General features: G+C 40.0%; 1 protein-coding gene and 1 pseudogene across 2 annotated transcripts in view; one reads left to right on the top strand and one right to left on the bottom strand.

The window, feature by feature from the left end:
* Positions 1–8487, bottom strand: part of KITLG (KIT ligand) — an 86128-nt gene extending 77641 nt beyond the window's left edge. Inside the window, exon 1 of one of the 2 annotated variants that reach the window (XR_005795394.1) lies at positions 8046–8487. The gene's annotated coding sequence lies outside the window, so the exon portion shown is untranslated. The remainder of the gene's footprint in view (positions 1–8045) is intronic. The other variant, XR_005795393.1, reaches the window with a different exon arrangement.
* Positions 8488–9886: 1399 nt separating this feature from the next.
* LOC121040056 (40S ribosomal protein SA-like) lies at positions 9887–23736 on the top strand (annotated as a pseudogene).
* Positions 23737–24823: the final 1087 nt, after the last annotated feature.

Below are 24823 nucleotides of genomic sequence, written 5' to 3'. Positions count from 1 at the left end.
AAAAATAAAGCAGTTTTCTAAAATCACCAGAAGACCAACTAAAGCAATCACAGGAGGTTTTAGTTGGTCATGAAAAACGTAAATCCCTAATGTGTTGACTGTTTCAGAAGCGTTAAATTGCAGGTTTACACAGAACCATAAATAATGATGTGTGACTGCCAAGGTTTGTTTCGCAATCCTTGGGTTTTCAAAATCACATTTCATATGAAACCTCTCCACCCTGCCCCCCATCTGAAGTTCCGCAGTGAATATAAATTTTGAGGGCCATCCTTATGGACAGCACATCCCAGGAGGGGGTTCAAGACCTTTATAACACAACCCGCTTTCTCTGCAACACTCTTCTTGGAAATCAAGGAATCTGTGTTTTCACAAGGCAGTTGCCTGGGAGGGCATTAGAAAGGGACCCCCCAAGGAAACAGTGGAAAACTCAGCAGAAGAGAGACCCTCACAATAGACAGCTACTATTAAATGGTCATTTCTATCAGTGCCCTGGTTTACAACCATTCAAATGCGTGCATTAAGGAGAAACAAGCCAATTAGGAGACGAGTTTTGGTCCTGGAGTTTAGTCAAGGCACTTCAATGGAAAGGTCACTGGCTTCAGAGATTTTATGTCAAGATGAAAAAGAGGCGAAAGTTCTCAGCACCCACAGGGTTTTTGTTCAGAAGATAAACTTCTGCTCCTCAAAGAGCAACAGCATGTGTATAGTATACAAGACAAACACAAGGCCCTGCTCTGGGCTGTGCTCTTTCCTCCCAGGTCCACAGGGGAGGCCTATTATGCAGTGGGGATGCCCTTTCCTCAAAGGTGAAACAGAGGGAGGCTTGCTTTTTCAAGTGAGCACTGATGGTGAGTTTGCTCTTGCTCTCGCCCTTTACGCCCTTTTCCACGGGAGCAAGGCATTCTTTGCAAGGCAACTGCGGGATTTTTGAGCTGCCATCTATGCACCAGGAACACAGAAAAGGCACCCTAACTGCCCCTGTTAAGACCACATTCTAATCCACGGTATTCAAGGCCTCAAGGCAACCTGCAAAGTCAAGTACTGAATTCCTGCATCCAGGTAACTGCTAGTTTAACTGTCTGGATCACTCAATTTTGACTTTGTTTTCATGGGTAGCACATTTGACTCTGCGGGCGTTTTGAGAAGAGCATTACCATCATTGTCTCGGCTCTATTTTCTGAGGCATCCACATTCTCTTGCTGGAGGAGAGGTCCAACTGACCTTTGACTAAGAATGTGGTCAACAAGAAGAATACGAGAATTCATGCCAACAATAAGAAAAAAAGACAGGCATGGCTTCTGACTGCTAAGGAAAACCGACTGCCTGTTACTGGGCTTGCCCCAACTCTCAGCTAGTATCAGTTCTTAAGGAAAGCTAAGGAAAGGAGATAGGTGAGAGGTGTTCCAGAAACTGAGACCACATTAGAACTGCAAAAAAGCCAGGGCAAGGAGAGACTCTGCCACTGCAAGTGGCAAGTGTCCTAAGTGTTATCCGCAGGAAAGGTCTCTTCCCTGCGGCAAAAGGGTTGTTCCCTCTTTTTTCCAGCTTCAGTGCCTCCAGCTACAGGTCTCCACTTCATGATCTTCTCAGGATTAACTCTGAGTGAGATGCACAGATACTACTACCACTCAGAGACTTGCCCGTGACTTGCCCATGATTTGCCAATGACTTGCCTCTGACTTGCCCAAGACTTGCCCAAGACTACGAAGATTCAGTGATGGGCAGTGGAGCAAGCGTGAACATTGGACCCATTCCTCTGATTCTGCCCACTAAATGCTCCTTCTACTCCACTCCCTGCACACAGATGTGGGGGGCTGCAGAGGCAGCAAAGAGAAGCAAATAAATACTGGGAGGCCTTCATTACCTTTTGTAAATTTACCTCTTCTGGCTGTCTGACCTTGCCTTAGGATTCTTCTTCACTTGGAGAATTTAAAGATTAGAAGCGAAAAAAAAAAAAAAAACCCGTCAACTGTGGATATTGCTAAAACAGGAAAAGCGTAAATACCATTATTATTATTATTATAGGGAAATTGCATGTAGTAGGTGAAATGGCTAAAAGTAGGACAGTCTATACTTAAACCTTCATTTCTCCCCATTGGCTAGTTCATAATCATAAACCAATGGTTATAATTTGTATTCACACCAAACCAAAGCAATGGTTACATAAATCTCAGAATCAAAGCTCAAAAGTCATGTGGTTCAAACCTTTATTTTACTAGGATCTTAGAAATAGAGAATTTTAGAACTAGAAGGCACTTAGAAATCACCTAGTCCTGGGCACCTGGGTGGCTTAGTCGGTTAAGCCTCTGACTCTTGATTTCATCTCAGATCATCATCTCTTGGTTCATGGGTTTGAGCCCCATATCCTGCTCTGCACTGACAGTGTGGAGCGTCCTTGGGATTCTCAGCCTTTCCCTCTCTGCCCCTCCCGTGCTCATGCTTTCGCTCTCAAAACAAAAAATAAAAATAAATAAACTTAAAAACAAATCACCTAGTCCTACTTTCTCACTTCACAGTTGAGGAAATCAAGGTTCAAAGAGACTAAAATACCTTCCCAAAGCCATACAACTTCTATCTGGGCTAATAAGAGAACTCTATCCCCTAATATCCAAGTCAATGTGGCAGCCTAGAAACATAGTAAAATGTAGCCAAAAGAGAAAGAGAGCTACATAAAGAACAGTCTTTCTTTAGATGACACACATTGTGATTTTAAAAAAAGAACCATGAGGCCTAATTATAAGAAAATCACCACCCCCGCCCATCTCCTTTTTTTTCTGCCCAGAAGGAAATAGGTAGAGATGAAATGACAGTTTCTCAATCTCCTGGCCCTTGTAAACAGTTTTTAGTATACCCATAATTAAGTGAAAAGGCAAAAACATCTTGTTGCATCTACAAATTAGTAAGGGTATAGTCAATGGTTTCTATGAGACAAAGTCTACACAAAATAACTGAAAACAGCATTTATTATAAAAGCATCCCAGGGTTCCCTCCATTTGTTTTATAAATTGGTCTAACTACGCAGGTGACAAACACCAAAAAAGAGTCTCCTGCAGCTGCTCATGATTCATGTAGTAGAAAACAAAGATAAAAGATCATTCCTCAGATTTATATCCAAATGCTTTACACCCTTATTTACAAAAGGGAACATTAAGGTAATCGAGAAAAGGGGGAGGGGGGAAGTCTCAAAAACTTGCATAATGGAAAAAAAAAACAAACTCACTGCATGTTGCCCGGTAAAGACATTCTGCAGAAATGAATGCATGGCCTCCCTCAGGAGAGCAAGTGCAAGAAAGAACATCAAGGATAGGAAGCTGACCAAGTATATTCAGTCTACAGTAAACTCTCAGAATCCTACCAGGGGAACTCAGAAAGTAAGTGAAATATGGATATGAATCAGATATGGTAATAATACTTCCAGTTTCTATTTTTATTTTCAATTTTAATTCCCTCATTCAGGTTTACCTTTAAAAGAAACAATTTATTTTTATTTCTTTTAATGTTTATGGCTTTACTCTTGGGAAAGAGAGAGAGAGAGGAGAGAGAGAGAACGCACAGCAGAAGAGGGACAGAGAGGGAGACACAGAATCTAAAGCAGGCTCCAGGCTCTGAACTGTCAGCTCAGAGCCCAACATGGGCAGGGCTCGAACTCACAGACTGCAAGATCATGCCCTGGGCTGAAGTTGGATGCTTAACTGACTGAGCCACCCAGGTAGCCCTAAAGAAAAATTCCAAAGAATTTAACATCTCTCATGCCACATAGAGCCTCCGTCTTCACACATTCCTATTTGAGGTGTATTAATTACAGTCTATAAAAATATAACCATGTATAATGAGAGGCACTGAATCCACAGATCCAAATTTATAAAATTTTGGTCTGTCTGCTTTGTTGGGTAAGCATCATTTAGCTGCAATAGCCAGTTTTTCTTTGGTTTTTAAGTTGCCAGCAAGGCAATTCTCTTCTGGGGGATAATAAATTCTGACTGTAACTATAGGAAGTCATAGTACTGGGATAAAGACCTATACAAAATTTTGTTTAGCCCTTTACAATGATCAGGAAAAGAATCTTTATAACTAGTTTATCATCATACAGATTATAAAACAGAAATCCTAAGAAGTTTAACCATTTGCCTAAAGTCATTTGTCTTACCAGTGGTAAAACAGAAATCAGAGTTTAAGTCTTCAAAAGCAAGATCCTAGGATCTTTCCATTATAGTTGAGGCACTCCCCAGACATGGATGGAGAAGGCACATGCAGTGGGGTTCAATGGACCACGCAATAAAATATCCTCCAATATATAGACTAGCTATTTGGGCAGGGATTTTTTTTTTTCTCCAATGTTATTTATGGTGATGGAAGAATTTCAACCACTTATCATTAAAGAAAAAATGTGACTCACAATTGCTATCTTCAAATCAGTAGTTAGACATAAAATTTAGCAATTTTAATTGGTTTGGCTCAGGCCTTCAGATTTCCATATGGTTTCTTTCCTTGTTTTATGTTAAATGTAATTGACTTAGCACTTTTAAAGTCTTGGCAGAATCTATCAATTAAAAGCTATCTAAATTAGAATTATTCAAAGCACACAATCCAAATTGAGCGATTTTAAAGACAAAATTTTAAAATGCTCTCTTCATAAATGTTATTTTCTATAAACTTGCATTATCACCCAGATGCAAACTTCATACAAACAAAAGAGGATTATTTTCTTTGGAATAACATAAGCTAACAAGAATTCTATTTGTTTCTTTTCAAAGAACTAACATGTGCCTAAATTGGCCTTTCTACACTGTTTGCAAGATGAATTTTTCCTATGTTACGATTTCTAAAACTGACAGCAGTCATAAAAACTCTCACAAACCATCTCAAAACTAAAATACAAGTACAACGTCGATAAACATGGCACCAGGCCCATTAAACTGACAGCACTCTTCTAATTGGTCTCACCAAATCTGCTGCACAATTGTTACTTAATATACCAGTATAGGGGCGCCTGGGTGGCTCAGTCAGTTGAGCATCCGACTTCAGCTCAGGTCATGATCTCACAGCTTGTGGGTTCAAGCCCCGCATTAGGCTCTGTGCTGACAGATCAGAGCCTGGAGCCCACTTCTGATTCTGTGTCTCCCTCTCTCTCTGCCACTAACCCACTCGCATTCTGTCTCTGTCTCTCTCAAAAATAAATAAACATTTAAAAAAAAATATACCAGTATAACAGAGCATTACATTGAAAAAAAATGATTACACATTGAAATAGATGTTCTTTCTAAGCCAGAGCCACAATTCTCTTCAGAAACTGTAAAAACCACACAAATACAATCAGAAATAGGAAAAATGCAAAGTGCATTCATTTCTATAGGCTGACTGAATTTGTTACAATTGTTCCTAAGGACTACTGCCCGTGTAATTATTTTCCAAATACTAAAGTCTTATCACACATGCTAAATGACAGAATAATTTATCAAACCCCAAGTGGTTGTTGATGGAATTTCCACACTTATTTGGTTTGAGTGAAAAGCCAGAATGCCTGGTGTCCCTGGGATTCTTGGAGAGCTTGTAATTCAAGTTAAAACTATTACAATTAATAAGTTATCATTTTAGGTATTGGGTAATGGAAACATATAGAACCATATGCCTTAAAACTCTGGTATCGATGCCATCTTTATAAATGATCATTTAAACTGTTAAGCATTAATAGATATTCCTCCCTGGCAAGAACATTAGATGCAGAACAAATGACCTTACATATTAATGTCTAATTTCCCTATACTATTCTCCATCCTCATGCAGTTGCACAGAAAACTTCTAACTTTTGGATTAGGAAATTTAACAACATGAAGGAGAATCTAATTCCCCTCCCCCATTTCCACGGATTATTTTATCGATTTCCTGCTATTTCCAAGTGTCTTCTTTTTTACTGGCAAGAATGTGGAATTGCTAGAAGTATCCTTAAAGGAAACCTTGAAGGTCATCAAATCCCTGGCAATGAATGCCTTCATTCAACAAAGGGCACTGCCCTCCTTTGCCTGCAAACCCTTTAACATCAGCAAGATCCCCAGAGGGCTTGCACTTTAACTTGGTTGGAGCAGGTCACATTTCTAAAATATTTAGCCCTCTCAAATGTCCCTGGTCGGCAGCACTGAGTCACTGACGCCACAGCGTTTCAGCCTAGATCGACCTCTTTCAGGTTTTCAATGGAATTATTCCATGTAATCCGATTTACACAGCCATTTAATCAAAGTGAGAAAGGAGATTACAGAGCTCACGTTTGTTTTGCAAAGCAAGGGTGCAAGGATCATCAATCCTACTGACTCTCAAAGTGACAGGATAGTACATCCTCCCCCTTTGGAGTGTTGGTCATTAACCTGATCTGTCTCCTGTGTTGTTTAAATAGGAAAGTTTAGGCTTTTTTTTTTCTTTCTGAACTAGAAGGTAACGGTTTCTCCACCAGATCCCACCACTACTATCCACCTGAAGAGATGCTACTATAACAAGGAATTGGTCCTCACCCCCCCGCCCCCCCCCCCCACCGCCCTTACATTCCACAAAGCAGAAGGTTTGTACAAGTCAAATAATTACATTATAACTTTTGTTGTCAGTCTTTAACATTTGCATTTCAACATCACAGTGTGCAGATCTCAGGTGTGGCGGCGTTCAATGCTCTGCCTATGAACCTGCTTTCGAGAGGAACCCGCGCTCCGCTTAGTCTTGGGCGGCTGCCCTGGAGACTGCACAAACCTCCTTTCTGCCAGGCAGCATCCCTTCCCCCCGCCCCCTGCCGACCTTTCCACACCTGTGCACTAAGCTCAATTCTTCCTACTTCCTTCTGAATGTGTACATTTCCCAGGCCTACATATCAATTTAAAGTAGGATACAAAGCAACTCATTCAGTAAAGCATTTTCTGCTCACGGATGCCTTCATTCTAAACTGAGGATGTGGACAAATTCTCAATTTCCTTTTTTCCCCACCACTTCCACCCCTTGGACACATTTCAGATAGTGCAGTCTCTGAGAGATCCTCTTGGGGGTGAAAGGGCAGTTTTACCCAACTCGCGGCAGTTACGCAGATAGATTCCTAAGGGGAGAAGTGAGAAGAGGTAAGAACCATAATGCAGAACGAACTGTGGGTGGGAGTACCTCGGCAGTCCTTTCCAAACGATAAGTCAAATATTTGCTTCAAGGGGAAAAAAAAAAAAAGTCTAATTGTACCCCTGGGCGGTGCTTTACCCACAGTGTTTATGTATAATGCACAATTGAGCAGCACTGGGAATTACCTCAATAACTATCATTAGAGGTGCCTATTAAAAACAAAACAAACGATCAAAAAAAAAAAAAAACCAACCAAACAAACAAACAAAACCCTTCTCCTCTGTAATGGAAGAAGGTGGGTGCAGTGTGGTGGTATTACCCCATCTGTGGCTCTCTGGAAACTCACCCAGAGCCGCAAACCTGGAAACGCCTCGCAGAGCGAAGTTTCCCGGGCTGGCCGGGCAGGGCAGGTTCTCCGCCCCGCCGAGCGCAGCTGCTAAGGAGCTCCCGTTGGCTTCGCTCCCGCGGCTGCACCCGAGTCCACACGAGCCCCACGCCCACTTGGGGGGCTGCACAAAAACCTGGGTTCGAGAGCGAGCGTGGTGCGCTGGGAGCTGTTTTGCAATCTCCCGGAATCCACGGGAAAACATCTCCCGTGCAAAGAAATGCCTTCTCGTGATAACTTAAAAAAAAAAAAAAAAAAAAAACCTCTCCGGCCAAAGAGCAGATCCTTCCATTTTACAGGAACTGCCGTTCCCGACTGACAGCTCCACACTTAACGGCTGCGGCTCCAAACTTGACACCAGCTCTCTCTCATCGTTCCCACTCCTCCTCTCTCTGGCTCACCCGCCACAGCCGCTCGGACGCGCACGCCACGCCCGCCTCCCTCGCACCCTCCTGGCTCGTGCGGCGGGCAGAGCCCCACTCGCCCCGGCAGCCGGTGCCGAGACAAGCCGGCCTCCCGCGAGCTCCGGGAGCGATTTCCTGGGAGACCCGGCGAGCTCCCGGCGCGCCCTACTCACTTGTGTCTTCTTCATAAGGAAAGGCAGCGCTGTGATCCAGTCCAGGCAGCGGTGTGGCGACTCCGTTTAGATGTTCTGGAGCTCCAGCATATTGCACGAGCAGCGGCTGCAGATAGTCCACGCATTGGGTAGCCCGAGCGCAGCGCCCTCTCCCCGGCCCGTGCTTTCCCGCAGCGATCCCAGTCCCGGCGCAAGGCGGCGAGTGAAGCCCCGGCCGGCGCGCCGCCAGCACTTTTATACAGGTCCCTCCCGCCGGCTCCGGACACGCCTCCTTCCCTTCCGGAGCCCCGGGGAAGCAAGACGGGGCAGGGGCGCGGCGGGGAGACCCGGGAGGGAGGCCGGAGCGCAGCGAATGCCCCCGAAGTTGAACAAATCAGGCCAGGCGCTTCCCCTGGCGTGGCAGCCGCGGGCGCACACCAAAGGGAAGCCGCGAGGGCCCTTCCCTCCGCGAGCTTAACAACCTGCAGCCGCCGCTCGCGCCGCGTGCCTGGCGCGGCGAGTCCCAGCTCGGCCTCTCAACTCCGCCGGGGCTCACCTGGCACCGCCCGGGGATAGACGCGCGCTGGAGAGAGCTGGGAGGCCCCCCTTTTACACAGGCGGTTCGAGAGGAGTTCGCTGGGTGCCTAGCAAAGAATTCACCCCCCTTCCCGCCCCGCCTTAGGGAAATTTAAAAAAAGCTTAATTGGGATCTGTAGCAGGCCATTGTCTTACCTTCTATTTGCTTTAACAATTTCTTCAGTGAATGAATGAATATTTATAATTAAAAAAAAATTTGTTGACTCAGGGTTAAGTATTGCTAAGGGAGATGCTATTTTCAGGATGGTTTGCTGTTGTTTCTTTAGAAATCAAAAAAATAAACAAAATAAATTAACATTAAAAGAGAAGGGATAGATTATTAAATGTGCGGGTCTCTAATAGCAAGTGTTTGAAAAGCTGTACTTTTTGAAAGCTGTTAGGGAAAGTTTTGAAGTAGGAAAAATAATGCAAAAACAGTGATAATAGCTAACACCATTATGTAATGCACTTAATTACATACCGGGTGCCATGCTAAGGACTTTTTGTAGATTATCTTGTTAAATCTTTTCTCAAACCTATTGTGTAGGTCCTGTCATTTTTATTCCCATTTTATAGGTGATGAAACAGAGGCTTAGGTCAATTTTCCCAAACCACATCTAGTAAATTGTACAGGTTAATTGGAATCCAGAGCCCTCTGGCTATATAGCCCTTAAAAAAAATACTTAGAACAAATATTTTATTGCCTCTCCAAAACCCTTCTATATTTGTTGTTATAACTGGAGACCATTAAAAAGCTTTTTATTAATTTTTTAAAAGAAAATGGTAACCAGACATAACACCAACAGTCTTTTGGAACAAGAATAATGTATAAATTTAGGAATTAGGTATTTTAATGAGAGGATTCCAAATTTGCATTAATTAGTTCAGTGTACTTTTGTTAAAAAATGATATGCCAAACTTATAACCATTAGGGATCAAGAAACTAGGTAAAAGTTGAAGCTCACAGGGTGCCTGGGTGGCTCAGTTGGTTAAGATCTGACTTTGGCTCAGGTCACGATTTCGTAGTTTGTGAGTTCAAGCCCTATGTCTGGCTCTGTGCTGACAGCCTGGAGCCTGCTTCAGATTCTGTCTCCCTTGCTCCCTGCCCCTCCCCCACTCACACTCTGTCTCTCTCTCTCTCAAAAATAAATAAACATTAAACAAAACTTTTAAAAAAGTTGAGGCTCACTGTGTTAGTTTTCTATGGATGCTGTAACAACCACAAGTTTAATGGCTTGAAGCAACACAAATTTATTATCTTACACGTTGAAGGTCAGAAGTCCAAGATGGATTTCACTGGGCTAAGTGTTGGCAATGCTGCATTCCTTACAGAAGCTCTAGGGGAAAATCCCTTGTCTTGCCTTTTTTGGCTTCTAGAAGTTGTCCACATCCTTTGGCTCATAGCCTCCTTCATCTTCATCGGTAAAGGTGAGTTGAGTTTTCACATCAAACCACTCTGACTTTCCCTTTGGACTCTCCTACTTCCAAAGACCTTGTGCTTACATTATGTCCACCAGAATACTCTAGGAAAATCTTCCTATTTTAAAGTTAGCTGATTAACAACATTAATACTCTTTGCAATGTTAATTCCCCTTTGCCATGTAACATAACATATGCACAAGTTCCAGGAATTAGGATTTGACATTTTTGGGGGGTCATTATTCTGACTACTGCATTCACTTAATGGCAAAGGACTCTGGGGACTTGGAAATGTGAACTTCGTATGTCATTATGCAGCCTTCAGCAAGTGCTTTGCTCCAGGAGGCTAGAGCTCCCACTGAGAAGACTACTTACCCCTCCATAATTATGAAAATAAATGTTTGAAAAAAAGGACACAAGAAAAGTTCACAGTTATTAAATGATCGTTTTTACTTTCAATCAGAATAGTGCTGCAAATCATTTTAAGCAGAAGTGGAAAGAAGCCTGAAAACAGAAGCAAGTATGACAGTACTAGACAATCATTTAATTGTTGACTCCTCCCCGGTAATCCCAATCTTAACACAACCAGCCCTTCGGGGTAATTTTGCTATGCCAAAAAATCTTCCAAACACTTGCATATATATTATGTCTAAAGGATCTACACTCCTGAAATGTATTATTATACTCTAATGGAAATGAGTATGAACAAGGTTGTTTCAGATTGTGCTGCAGGCTATATGACCTTGTCTCAAATCATAGGTATAACAGTGTAACATGCATAACTGTAAAGGTTCCCAGGATGGTACACAGATTAGTATTTTTATTTTATCAGAGGAGTATGAATCAAAATGTATACATTTTAAATGTGTATATATATAATACACATATATATCACATCAGATGACTCTAAGTAGTTTCTTAGTAAAAAATGTGAAGGGTCAATTTAAAGACAGTTTAATGTATAATATTACATAAATAATAACTAGTACTAAAGGAGGGTGTTCGTGACAAAAATCATGAAGTCGGTAGAATTACAAAAGCTCAGTAAACATCAATCTAACCATATTAATTTTATGAAATCAATAGGAAGGAAAGGCTAATAAATTAGACCAGGTTTAAGGAACCCAGGGGGTAAAACTCTCATAAATTCAGGTCAATTTTTTTTTTTATTATTCAACTAAGTCATTCATCTCAGTACTCAATATATTCATCTCCTATAGTGTACACTCTCACCCGCTCTCTCCCTCCCTCCTTCCCTTCTTTTCCCTCTCCATTCTGTCTCCTCCTCCCACCTGCACAGCTCAATCAATGGCCCTAGCTACATTAATATCATCACTGACTTTCTTATCCATAACTGTATTTTTTGTTTCCTTCATATTGCTGCATCACAGTTTTGCTGTAGAATCATATTATTTGAAACCAGGTCAAGAGAATAAAAAAGCATATCTCAAAGAGATTAGGAAGAGCTCATATAAAATTTGAAGATTCTCCATCAAGCTCATGAGGTAGTCCAAAGTGGGCCAGAAAGATGGAGGTCTTCCTTTAAGGTAGGCCTTTGGAGGAGACACAGGCCAGTATCCAGTCCCTTAGCAGAAGAAAACTAGGAGCTACTTAAAAGTGAACAAGAGGCAGAGCTATGCTCCAAGTGGAAAAGGAGACATGGGGAATATTTTCTTGTAGAAATAGTAGCTTCCCATTACAGGGTTCAGGGAGTTCAACTTTGGTACATTGGGAAGAAAGTCTCTCCATGATGATCTCATCTATGCTTGCATTCTTTCACTGCTACTTTGTCCATCATGCTGTTTCTGATTAATTGTTGGAAACAGTTTTTGGTTTTGAGCTTAACACTTGTTGTTAAGAAACAACTTTCATTTAGCAAGTAAGTCTTGTAAATCTTGTCTCATGCATGTAAAACATCTCTTGTTCACTCACCATTTTGTGACTGCCCTGTGTTAGACACACATGTTATTTTCAGTACCTTTCTTTACAAAAATGGCACCCCAAACTAAAATCTCTTTGACCAGGCTGGACCAGAGGGTTGCCATCCATTCCCATCTTTGGGGGAGGTGGAAATGGAGAAGGATTAGAATTGTTCTTTGATCATGCAACATCCTCTGCTGAAAACTCTTTGGTGACTTTCCATTGCTCTTGGGATAAAGCAGTACATACCTTAGCAAAGACTTCATGGCTTCCAGGGTTTGGCCCCTTGCTACCTCTCCAAAGTCCATTCATTTTGTGCTCCCCTGCTCCAGAGGCAAGGGCCTTCTCTCTGTTCCTCATAGTTCCTTACCCTTTCAGAGCCTCTGCATATCTCCTTCCTTTAGACTCCACTTGCATCGCTTTGCTCAACCCTTTCCTCTTTGCCTAAATAACTTTTCATTCTCATTAGATCTCAATTCAATATCCTCTATATTCTCTTCCTTAGGCAGGCTTTCCTTAACTTCTGATTTAGTAAGCTCTGCTTTTATTATAAACTCAAGTGTGAATTCCTTCTCTTCTGTAGCACTTACAAAGTAGCTGCAGTTTAACATTTGTCTGTATGATTATTTGATTAAAGTCACCGACTATGACTGTCCTCACTCATTTTTTTATCTTCGGTGTCAAGTATAGTGAGCAGAACATAGTGAATCTCTGTTCTAATTAAGTTTCTGATGCCAGGCTTGAGGCAGGGACTGTGCCAGGCTCTTAGCTTATACTATGTCACTAACTTCCTACAACAATCATGTAAGGGAGATAATTTTTCGATTTGATAAATAAGGAAACTGAGGACAACAAGATAAAGTAGTTTCTTAAAAGGTCCCTCAATCAGTAAGTAGAAAAAGCATTGAACTAATCCAGGCATGTGGACTATGGTAAGCATGTTTTATCTGCCCAGCACACCTTGCTATTCCTCTTCTGCTAGCAGCACCCTACTTTCTTTTGTAGAATTCACATGGATTCCATGTCTTTCAGGATGGATTGTAATTCACAAGTCTCTGTTTCCCTCATCTGCAACCCCACTGTAGGGGTGAGTTTATGACCCAGGCCTGTCCAATCCCCAGATTGGTAAAGTAGGGATACATCGCCTCAGGTGGACCAATCAAAATCCACTGTGAGACTTAGCTGCTAAAGTTAATTGGAAAGATCAACTCTTTCCTGTGGAGTTGCCAAGCTACAAAAATGTAAATCCTCCTTTATCCTTCTAGGTGTATGATTTTACCAGCCCTAAAAATGATGAAAAGCATCAGTTAATGGAGTATTCTTTGAGTAACCCTATTTTTTAGTATTCAGGGAATATCATCAAACCCATTTGTTTAGTTCATTGTTTTTCTCGGTTATAGAACAAAGATTAGCAAATATTGCCAAAGATACTAAATACTTAAATTATTGGTAGTTGGATTTTTTCCCTTTACACTGTGCCTAAAAATGAATCATAGGTCCAATTTAAAAATTAACAGTAAATAATTACATTCCTGAAAAGAGTTGAGCCTGGGTAATACCAAATCAGAAGGATGTTAAAAAAAATGTTTAAACTCTTGGGGCACCTGGGTGGCTCAGTAGGTTAAATGTCCCACTTCAGCTCAGGTCATGATCTTGCAGTTCCCACCCGGCATCAGGCTCTGTGCTGATGGCTCAGAGCCTGAAGCCTGCTTTGTATTCTGTGTCTCCCTCTCTCTGTGCCACTCCCTCGTCCATTCTCTTCTCTCTCTCTCTCTCTCTCTCTCTCTCTCTCTCACACACACACAAAATGAGTGAAACATAAAAAAAATTGTTTAAACTCTTGTGAAATTCTAGAAATGTTTATATTAACTCAGAATGTTCTGTTTAATGTTGTCAATAAAAATTGATCATATATCAAATGGAGTTTGAAATTGACAAAATAAAAGAATTAGTGTTCCATGGAGATAATTATAATAAAGATAGATCATTATTCTCTACATTTATCAAGTAATCAAGAAGCTATTAACCATATGATTCAAAGAAAAATTGAGATTATCAAGAAATATTTTTAAGTTTATTTATTTATTTTGAAAGAGAGAGAACATGAGCAGGGGAGGGACAGAGAGGAAGAGAGAGAATCCCAAGCAGGCTCCATGTTGTCAGCACAGAGCCTGGCACGGGGCTTGAACCCACAAACCATGAGATCATGACCCGAGCTGAAATCAAGAGTCTGATGCTTAACTGCCTGAGCCATCCAGGTGCCCCAAGAAATTCTAAAGTTATAAACTTATTCAAACATTCTGTTACGAATATGAGAGAAAAGAAATCCAATGGATCCTAGAGAAGGAATTTCCTGGCATATTTAAAACTGTTAAATTTTATGGAGATAACTCATATCATTTATTCATGTGTACCATTCATTAATCAATTTAACAAATATTTTTGAATACCTCCAAATGACTAATAATTTTCTTTAAAACATATTATCTATTTCTGTTATCTACTGCCCTACTTCAGAGTCTCAAGAATTTCACTTAAACTATTTCAACAGATACACCAATGGTCCTCCTTGTTTTTGTTTTTTCCAGTCCATTTCAAATTCAGTGCCAACATTTCAGTAGCATCTGTAATAATCTGGTCATATCACCTCACTGTCTATAAATGTATGTTGATTCTCAGTATCTAGAGAATGAAATCCAAAGTTCCTCACAGTTTGGCCACAATATTTATAGCTCCCTAGACTCATCTATTGTATGAGCCACTTCTGTCCATCTAGCCATGTTGGACTTAACATTTTCTCTGACACCTTTGTTCCTGTGTTCACATTATTCCTTGATCATGGAGTAGCTCTTTTCCTATTTTCTGCCTGAAATCTCCTTTTCATCATTCAAATCCTGGTTCAAATAACACTTCCTCTTTGAAGCAGAGTGCCATTCATTCTTTATAACCTTAATTACATTTACAATTAATGGGAAAATTAATTTGTAATACATGAGTCCTCACTCAGTGAAAGGGAAAAGGATATTGGTCACAATGTGATGAGTAAAAGAGTAAAGTAAGCTGTGGGCATTTGATGGAACATTCTTGGGAGAGAATATGAAATAGGGCTTGATAAAAGTTAACAATGTTTTCATGTCATTATATTGGCTACTAAAAGTTTAACAAATATTTTTTTGACTCAAAATTTATTTTTTAATAAAAGAGGAAAACTTATTTCAATTAAGTTATATCAACATTTTGCTTGTCATTTTCAAATTCGGAGAGATTACAGAAGCTGTTATTTCATGAACACATTGTTTTTAATTTTTTTTAATGTTTATTTATTTTTGACAGAGAGACAAAGTGCGAGCAAGGGAGGGGCAAAGAGAGAAGGAGACACAGAATCTGAAACAGGCTCCAGGCTCTGAGCTGTCAGCACAGAGCCCAACGCAAGGCTCAAACCCATGAGCCACGAGATCATGACCTCAGCCGAAGTTGGATACTCAACTGACTGAGCCACCCAGGTGACCCGTGAACACATAGTTTTTAAAACTATAAGGCAATTTTGATAAATGTAGTTTACACAGTTAATCTACAGATGAAGAAACTGAGGCCACAAAGGGCTAATTTGAATGAGGGGGTAGACTCCATATCTCCAGAACTGACTTATGAAACACTTTATGGCTAGTCCAAAAGCACTACTTCTAAGGAATCAAGATCAAAGAGTAAATATTGCACTTTTGTTTATAGTAAAGAGTGATTTATTATCAGGGCGCCTGGGTGGCTCAGTTAGTTAAGCATCCAACCCTTGACTTCCACTCAGGTCATGATCTCATGGCTCGTGAGTTCAAGTGTCTGTGCTAACAATGCGGAGCCTACTTGGGATTCTTTCTCTTTCTCTCTTTCTGCCCCTCCCCTGCTCGTGCTCTCTCTCTCTTGAAATAAATAAATGATCTTTAAAAATATGAAAAAAAGTGATTTATTTTTGAAGAGTGATTATTAATAAGCAAATGATTTAAAGATTATTCAGAGAAGGATTTCTAGAGAAGAAGAAAAGTTGAAATTGATTTTTTAAATGATATGTGTGTTCTACATATTCTATGTATATAGGGGTCTACTGAATATATATATATTTTAGATGCTTAACTACCATGAGATATTACCTACCAACTTGAAATATTTTGCCAGAGATCCCTCTTCTCCATGACATTTAAAAAATATATCATCTAATTGTACATTTTTGCATAATTTTCCTGGTTATGACTTTCATATGTGTCTCATAACTGTTATGTGTATAAGAAAAATTAATTTACATTGTGTTTTTGGCAGTGACACTATCATTTTCAGTTATCTGATTTTAAAAGAGATTCATGGCTACAATTGTGGCAATATTTTTTTTTTATATTTTTCTTTTGAAATGTGTGTTCTTTCACAAATCACTTAAATGAGAAGTTTTGAACATGGCTTATTTCCTAATTGACAAGTGTTTTCTGTACAACTCTTGAATGGCACAGCTAATAGAATGTAGAGAAATAGATAAATATACTACTTTGCAAAGCTCTATGGCAAGATGTAATTCAACTCCCCTTGCTATCTCTTTCTATAAAAACTAGAAACAGGAAATATTGGAGAAACTCACATATTTGGAATTTTTTTTCTTTCTTTCGTTTTTGAAGGAGTGGTAGGTGATAAAGGATGGGTTTGACATTAAGCTGGCTAGGCAACAGAAAACTTTACTATTGTGGGTTCCACAGTCTGAAATAAGCATTGTAGATACTTTTTTTTCCTTTTTTTTTTTTTTTTTTTTTTTTTTTTAGTGGATGTGCCACTTAATTAGACAAGTAGCAGATTTTTCATGTCTCTCTCAGCATCATCAGACCATTTATCAAAGACCATTTATCAAGTTTGGATAAAAGACATTTGTTCACAATGTACCTCATTGTCTGTGTTTTCCCTCAATTAGAAACTGTTTGCAATGACCCTATCTGTAGAGGTTATGGGGATCTTGACCAGTTTTCAACCTATGCTTCAGAGGCCTTGAGGAAAGAGAGGGCTTTCAAAATTTAGAGATTCAACCTTAAAATGGCTACTAAGCCCTAGACATTGTCATCATTAGCCACATACACCAGCCACCCTCACCCACCTTCCTTTGCTTTATTCTGTTTCTATTCAAAGCTGCCATTCCATGTTATGGAGGCTGTCATGGCAAATCCCAGATACCACCTTTCTTATTCTGAAAACTAAACTCTAGGTGAGACAGTGTGAGACAGTAGATAAAAGTAAGATGATTGTTGTCATAACAATTGATTTTTAAATATGTACTTTATTTTTCATTTATAAAAAAGGCATGCTTAAATTGGACTGATTATTTCTATGATACCTTTCCTTTGCCTTAAAATATGTAGGATGATATTGTGTGTGTTATATCATTAAAAGTGCATCCCCCAGGTGCTGTAAGTATTCTATTTAAGAATTTCAGTCCAGGGCTGGCCAGCTAGCTTTCTAACTAGAAGTTACATGCTCTAGAAGATATCAATGCCAGTACTTCTATTATCTATATCTATACCATCCACATTTACCTTATTCATAGATGTTGGAAATATGTTAGAAATAAGAATGTCGGATATCACCCATTAATAGCATACTATATGGCAAAATAGGCAGGAAAATGTTTGCTTACTGACTTACACCATTAATGTAAGAAAGGCTCACTGGTAAAATTAAAGCTCTTCAGGATACGTGGTTTGGATAAAATTGCTTTAGAGGCATGGACAGGAATAGGGTATAAGAATTCAAGGAAGTCTGAAGCCTTTGGCAGTAGAAATGAGGCGTGAGACTTGAGCCGTAAACAGACTGATTCCAGTTACCGGTGTGGGAGGATTTCTAATGACGTGTTTGTCTTGAGTAAATATTTCATGCAAGATATTAATGAGAGCACTTAACTGTACAAAAAGCTAGGACTTTATCAAACTTTAAAGAATATTTTATATGACCTGAGTTGTGTCTATTTGTCAATACAGTGGTCTATATGTGTTACAAAATTTGGTTTGTAATTCGCTTTCAGTATGATCTGGTGGCCACATAATATACCACAAAGAACCTAAAAGCTGTGCATATTAAATTGGCTTGAGGTCAGTTCATGATTATCTATGGAGCACTTACCAAATGCTAAGTACTTTGCATATATTATTTAATCTTCATAGTAATCTATACAACAATCCTCGCAATACTCCTAACACAATTGTTACTTTTTGGTTGGTAAACCATCTATGCATAGGGTGTTGCTAATCATTGCCATTATTTGGAGAAAGAGAATCAAGATGATCAAATCCAGCTAAAGATGGGTACAATTACCCTGTTTTACAGATTAGGAAATTAAGCCACAGGGAGTTAAGTGACTACTCAAGGTCACAGAGCTCGAAAGTGACCAATTTTGGATTTAATTTGTGCCTGAGTGACTCTAAAAACCCATCCTTCTAATTTGATGATTTACTGCATCTGTTAATGATTCTTTGCTGTTAAAAAGAAGAATTTAGGGACTAAGAAGTAAGTTAATTTCTGATACTACAGTATTTACACTGTAGAGTTTTCTTGTGTGGTCAAAAGGTGGAAAATAACTTGTCAAATCCTAGGGCATGCTGGGTAGCTGTCAGGACTATAGGATAATTAGATACCTTTCAAAGGAGTACGCTCAGCATGGAAAATGTCCTTAAGGACTCTGGTTCAAATGACTGATTTCATGACAATGAAGGACTCTGAAAGCGGAACAAGGTTCTTTTATGTAGACCAAAGGAAATAGTTAGGTTAGCATTGAGTCTTTTCAGGGCAAACATTGGAAGCTGAAGATTATCTGCGCTGATTTTTACCCTAATCCCCGTTACTGGGTTTCTGGTTACCTGACCTTAGTATAGGTTGTACAATATCATCTCTGTAACCTTTGTGTTTGTCAGTTTATCTTGATCAACTATCAGTGCAAAGTGAGAAGCTGTCTTTCATCTGGTTTCCAAGGGTGCTAACTAGAAAAGGAGAAACTAAAAAGTTTACATTGAGCAGAAATAAAGTAGCCAAGGTATTAAAGCACCTAACAGTGAATCTAAAGAAGGTATTTGAAGAAGGAAGACTTCCTAGGGAGAAGGTTCACTAAAGGATATTGGCACCATAGGACATTGCGAACAAAGAGGGTTGGCTAAAATCTTGATTTGCAATGGTACAAAGTTTTCCTATCTGAACTACAATAAAGAGTTTTTGTCAATTCATCCTTATGCTGAAGCAGTTCTCCTAAATCTAATGCATCAAAGATCTGGCATCATTAAGGAAGATAATCCTAAGAACTGTTAGCAATATAAGCAGAGCTGGCAAAAAAAAAAAAAAAAAAAAGTGTAATGCTACATAAGCTTTCCTCTCCGGAAAGAAAATAGCACAGGTTTGACTTTTGGAGACCAACTAAATCAGATGGACGAGCAGAGAGAGGCTTTGTAGCCAAGGAGGTGGGGGAAAGTGAACAAGAGAGCTGTAAAACACAAAATGATTTATTTACAGCTGTTTATTAGATGAAAGGAAGAGGCACATATCACTTATCTAACATGTTTCATTTTTTAGTGGAAAGAATATTAACTTTTCAGTAAACAGACCTGGGTTTAAAGCTGGCTCTACCATTTTCCACCTGGGAAGTTTAGAGCACATTCTTTAACCTCTCTGGGCCTCACTTTCTCCAGAGGTTAAATGGACCTTCCAGTATCTGTCTGTGTTGGAGTCTGTATTTGTCACTAGCCGTCTGTTTTTGACTCCGGGCAAATCACCCTACTGAGTGTAAGAAGTCCCATCTTTAAAAAGGGAATAATAATGCTCCCTGGTCCCACTAGAGAACTTTTTCCCATACATGTGGACCAAACATACAGGACTGATGCCCTTAGTGGCTTTTGTTCTGTCAAACCAGAATAATAATGACTACCTAGTAATGGCATTTTATTTTTTTTTTATTTTTTATTTTTTTAATTTTTTTTTTCAACGTTTATTTATTTTGGGGACAGATAGAGACAGAGCATGAACGGGGGAGGGGCAGAGAGAGAGGGAGACACAGAATCGGAAACAGGCTCCAGGCTCTGAGCCATCAGCCCAGAGCCCGACGCGGGGCTCGAACTCACGGACTCCGAGATCGTGACCTGGCTGAAGTCGGACGCTCAACCGACTGCGCCACCCAGGCGCCCCAGTAGTGGCATTTTAAAGATTATACAGTAATTTCTTTCATTTTTCTAGTTTATGATAGCCAGGCTATAAATGGTGCATAGCAGGTATGCAGTAAATATTAGAACTACATTATTAAATTTATACAAGGTCTATAGGTATACAAGGTCTATAGGCATTGGCTTACTCAAAACTTGCTTTCACAAAAAAAAAAAAAATGCATGCCGTAGTAGATGACATATGAGATAAAAATTTCTCATATTTAAATTGTGTTCACCATTTTTTTCCAAAGCATAATCATATCCTCCTAGAGAAGGACACATATATATCATACCCCTTATTGTCCAGAAAGGAAGGCTGAGATCCAGAGAAATTTAGCAATACTTACCAGAGATGATGTGACTTTAAGTAGGAAGTTAGGCTTGGATTCTGAATTCCTGAATTCCATCCCAGTGATCTCCTCACTACATTATAGTCTCTCTGTTCTGTGGGTATGGCACACCTTTCTAGAAATCCTCTGTTATGGTAAACAGCAAGTGCAAGACAAAAATAATTAAAATAGGCTTTCCCCTTATGAGCTCATGATGTGTTGATATCCTTGGCTTATTGTTTCAGTTTTTTAAATGTAAAAAAAAAAAAGATACTGAATTCTCTGTAACATTTAGAGAAGAACAGAGAGAACACACTTTTGCTAAATTGAGTGGACTCGTGCCACTATCAATTTTGAGCCTTGACCTGATTTCAGACCCTTGAAACTTGAAAATTAGCAAAATGTTTTGCCATTTTTCAGAAACAAAGATTGAAGCTTTTTAAGATTACAAATCAAATTCATCAGCTTTAAATAGCTAAGGAAAACATATTTTGACCAACAAATAAAACTGGAATATCAACAAAATTATTTAATTTTCTTTGAAACATGTCTGCTTACAGTACATGACTACTTACCACACATCGTTTAAAAGCATTGGGTTTATAAGAATCAAGCCCAAACTGAGTTAAATTCCTTAATGTAATTTATTTTGCTCTGGAAAATAATGTTCGATAGGTTTTTTTTTGCACTATTAGAATACTTCTAGAAAGTATCAGAAATATAAAGCATTGTGTAAAAGTAATATACTATCTATTTTAGTTCAGTCCAACCTACAATAATTTAATTCAACCTATAATACCCATAAAGAGTCTACCCTTTAGGGCATACTGTTGGCCCTAAGATAACTAAGGTCTTTGAGGAATTCAGTGTCTGTCTGAGCTTTATGATAATAAAAGCATATAGTTAAATTTATTGATCTCTTGCATGTATCAGCCACACCACTAAGTTTTGCTCATGTTTTCTTATTTAGTACCCCAACAACATCCTTTGAAGATATATTAACCCCATTTTATAGATAAGGGAAAAATGGCTTAGATTAAAGAATATATCCAGGGAAACACAGCTCATAAATGGCTTAATTTATTCACCTAATTAATATATTAACACAGATATGCAGACACAAACCAACATGCCTACATAAGTAGACACAAATACTTGCAACTTCAAAAAAACTATGAATATACTTTTTCTTCTTTAATTGAAGCCGAGGTGTTCTTTCTGTTAGTATTATTTCTCCTGCCAGCTTATGTTTAAATAATGACTGTGTGATAGTGTCATCATTATCATGCAGAAAGGGCAATGTGTTTATAATAACAGAGGAGCACAAAAGCCTTTCATGGCTATTAACTCCAGTCTCAAATACTCTGGCCCTACCACTGCACTTTGTTCATTTTTTTAAAGACAAATTATAACCAAAATGATATTTAAATTTTCAGTTGACTTCATAATAAAACTTCTCCTCTTAAACCACATTTGTGTTTTTCCTACAGAATTATGGTAATAGCATTCTTTGAATATACTCAGAACTGTCTTTTATAAAAGGATCCCAATAAATTTCATATAAAAATATATATACATATAAAAGGGTCCCAAACACACAAGGCTGGAGAACCTCAGACATGTGTGCATGAGGGGCACATGTATAGGAAGGAAATTCAGAGAAACATGAAGTTTTAAAAAAGGATAGACTCCTCCCCCCCCCCCATTTTATTTAAAATTTGCATATAGAAAACTCTTGGTAGAATATTTAGAAAAGTAGAGATTTCTAAATCCATTCATGCATTTAAATAGTAGATTGAGTGTCTGTGTTAGTTTATCAGGCTGCCATAACAAACTACCACTGACTAGGTGGCTTCAACAACAGAAATCTATTTGCTCACAGTTCTGAAGGCTGGAAGGGCTGGCTTCTTCTATGGCCTCTCCTTGGCTTGCAGATGGCTGCCCTCTTGCTGTGTCCTCCCAAGGGTGTCCCTCTGTGCACACAGGCCCTGGGTATCTCTTTGCATGTCCAAATTTCTTATTGTAAGGGCAGCAGTCAGATCGGGTTAGGGTCCATGCTATTGGCCTCATTTTAGCTTAATTACGTCTTTAAAGGTTCTCTCTATAAACACAATCACATTCAAGCTACTGGAAATTAGGGCTTCAACATATGAATTTTGAGGGAAAACAATTCAGCCCCTAACAGCGACCTTTAGCTGTAAAGAACTGAGAGTTCTTCCAGATCTAGAATTCTGTGTCTCTTCTACAAAATATTCACTGCATATAAATTGACCACAATCTAATTTTACTATATAAATGCTTTTCTTTTTTAAAAATGACATTCCCGTTTTTCTGTGCTATGCAGAGAAGAAGATCCCTATTACATTGTCTGGGTTTCCTTCATAACTTAAAGGGAAATTTTCACAATGTCTGGAGCCCTAAATGTCCTGCAAATGAAGGAGGAGGGTGTGCTCAATTTCCTTGCAGCAGGAACCCACTGATGTGGCACCAGCCTTGACTTCCAAACAGCGCAGTACATTATGGGAAGGGGAAAAAAAAAAGCCGTGGAATTACCTCATAAATCTGCAGAGAACCTGAGAGATGCTTCTGCTGGTGGTTCGTGCCATTGTTGCCATTGAAAACCTGACCAATGTCAGTGTCATAGCCCCCAGGAATACTGGCCAGCGATCCTGAAGTTTGTTGCTGCCACTGGAGCCATTCCTGTGGCTGGCCCCGTAGCTCCTGGAACCTTCCCTAACCAGATCCAGGCAGGTTCTGGGAGCCGCGACTTCCTGTGGTTACTGATCCCAGGTCTAAGCACCATCTGCTCACGGTGGCCTCCTAGGTTAACACGCCCGCCGTGGCTCCGTAGAACAGACTCTCTTCCGCACCAGGTGCACGTTACCGTGTCTCTCTGAGGGTCTGATAGGGTGGCTACCGCTGTGGGAAGTTCTACGCATGCGCGCCACAGTCTTGCGTGGGTGCCCGTGTGAGGTCACGTTTGATCTCTGTGTCTGCAGAGATCCTGAAGGGATTGGAAAGGAAGAGCAGGCCGCTGCTGAAATGACCATGACCAAGGAAGAATTTCAGGGTGAGTGGACTGCTCTGGATCCCAAATTTACTGTAACTCAACCTGAGGTCACAGAAGAGAGTGAAGGCCTGCAGGTGTCCTCTGGCCTCTTCCATGGTTCCCTGCTGGAGTGCAGCGCCCAGCCTGCCCCTCAAGACTGCAGCGACACTGCTCCAGCTACTGAATGGGTAGGAACAACCACTGCGTGGTCTTAAGCTCTTCTTCTACACACTCTTGTTTTTAAATTTACTTTGAGAGAGAGAGAGAGAGAGAGAGCGCACAGGGCGGGGTGGGAGGGGGAGGGGCAGAGGGAGAGAGAGAGAGAGAGAGAAAAAGAAAACGAGAGGGAATCCCAAGCAGGCCCCACATTGTCAGCACGGAGCCCCATGCGGGGCTTGAACTTGCCAACGGACCCGAACGGTGAGATCATAACCTGAGTGAAAAACCAAAAAGTTGGACGCTCGACTGAGCCACCCAGGCGTCCCTCTTTTTCCACGCACTCTTAAACGGAAAATGGAAATGAGATTGCTGGAAAAGAAACAGTTTCAAAAAAAAAAAAAAAAAAAAAGATATTCCTGAATTAGCTTTAGTAGGATATTTTATATATCTGTGTGTGCATATATAAATACACATGTATGCACACACTAGCAGGCAAAGAGACGGCTGTGGTTATAGCTACCTTGTATTCACTCACACATTTACAACCAAAAGTATGCATCCATTTATTAATTAGACATAACCAAACGAGTAGCAAGAATCACATATTCTTACCATGCTAGAAGCATTCTTTTTAAAAATGCATTTGGCTAAGTTTCTCTTTTAGATTAACACAATTTCATGCTATATTAAGCCTGATTTTGGGGTATGGTTTTTTTTTTTTTAATTTTTTTTTTCAACGTTTATTTATTTTTGGGACAGAGAGAGACAGAGCATGAACGGGGGAGGGGCAGAGAGAGAGAGGGAGACACAGAATCGGAAACAGGCTCCAGGCTCTGAGCCATCAGCCCAGAGCCCGACGCGGGGCTCGAACTCCCGGACCGCGAGATCGTGACCTGGCTGAAGTCTGACGCTTAACCGACTGCGCCACCCAGGCGCCCCTGGGGTATGTTTATATAGACTAAAATAAATTATCTGCGGTTGTACCGAGTTAAACGTCATCCCGAGTACATTCAACAAGGGTCTTGCTGTTTTCAATTGAATTTTCCAAAAGTGGCAGCAACAGCATTTCCAATACCACAGGTTCTTGCAACCTTCAGTCAAGAGGTGGAGCCTGTGTCTCTGCCTTCCCCCCGTCTACACCTT

This window comes from Herpailurus yagouaroundi, unplaced genomic scaffold, assembly GCF_014898765.1.
Source record: "Herpailurus yagouaroundi ecotype Mexico unplaced genomic scaffold, PumYag 182, whole genome shotgun sequence".
NCBI classification, from domain to species: Eukaryota; Metazoa; Chordata; class Mammalia; order Carnivora; family Felidae; genus Herpailurus; species Herpailurus yagouaroundi.
Note: the sequence above shows the minus strand (reverse complement) of the source record. Positions and strands in the feature narration are given on the sequence as shown.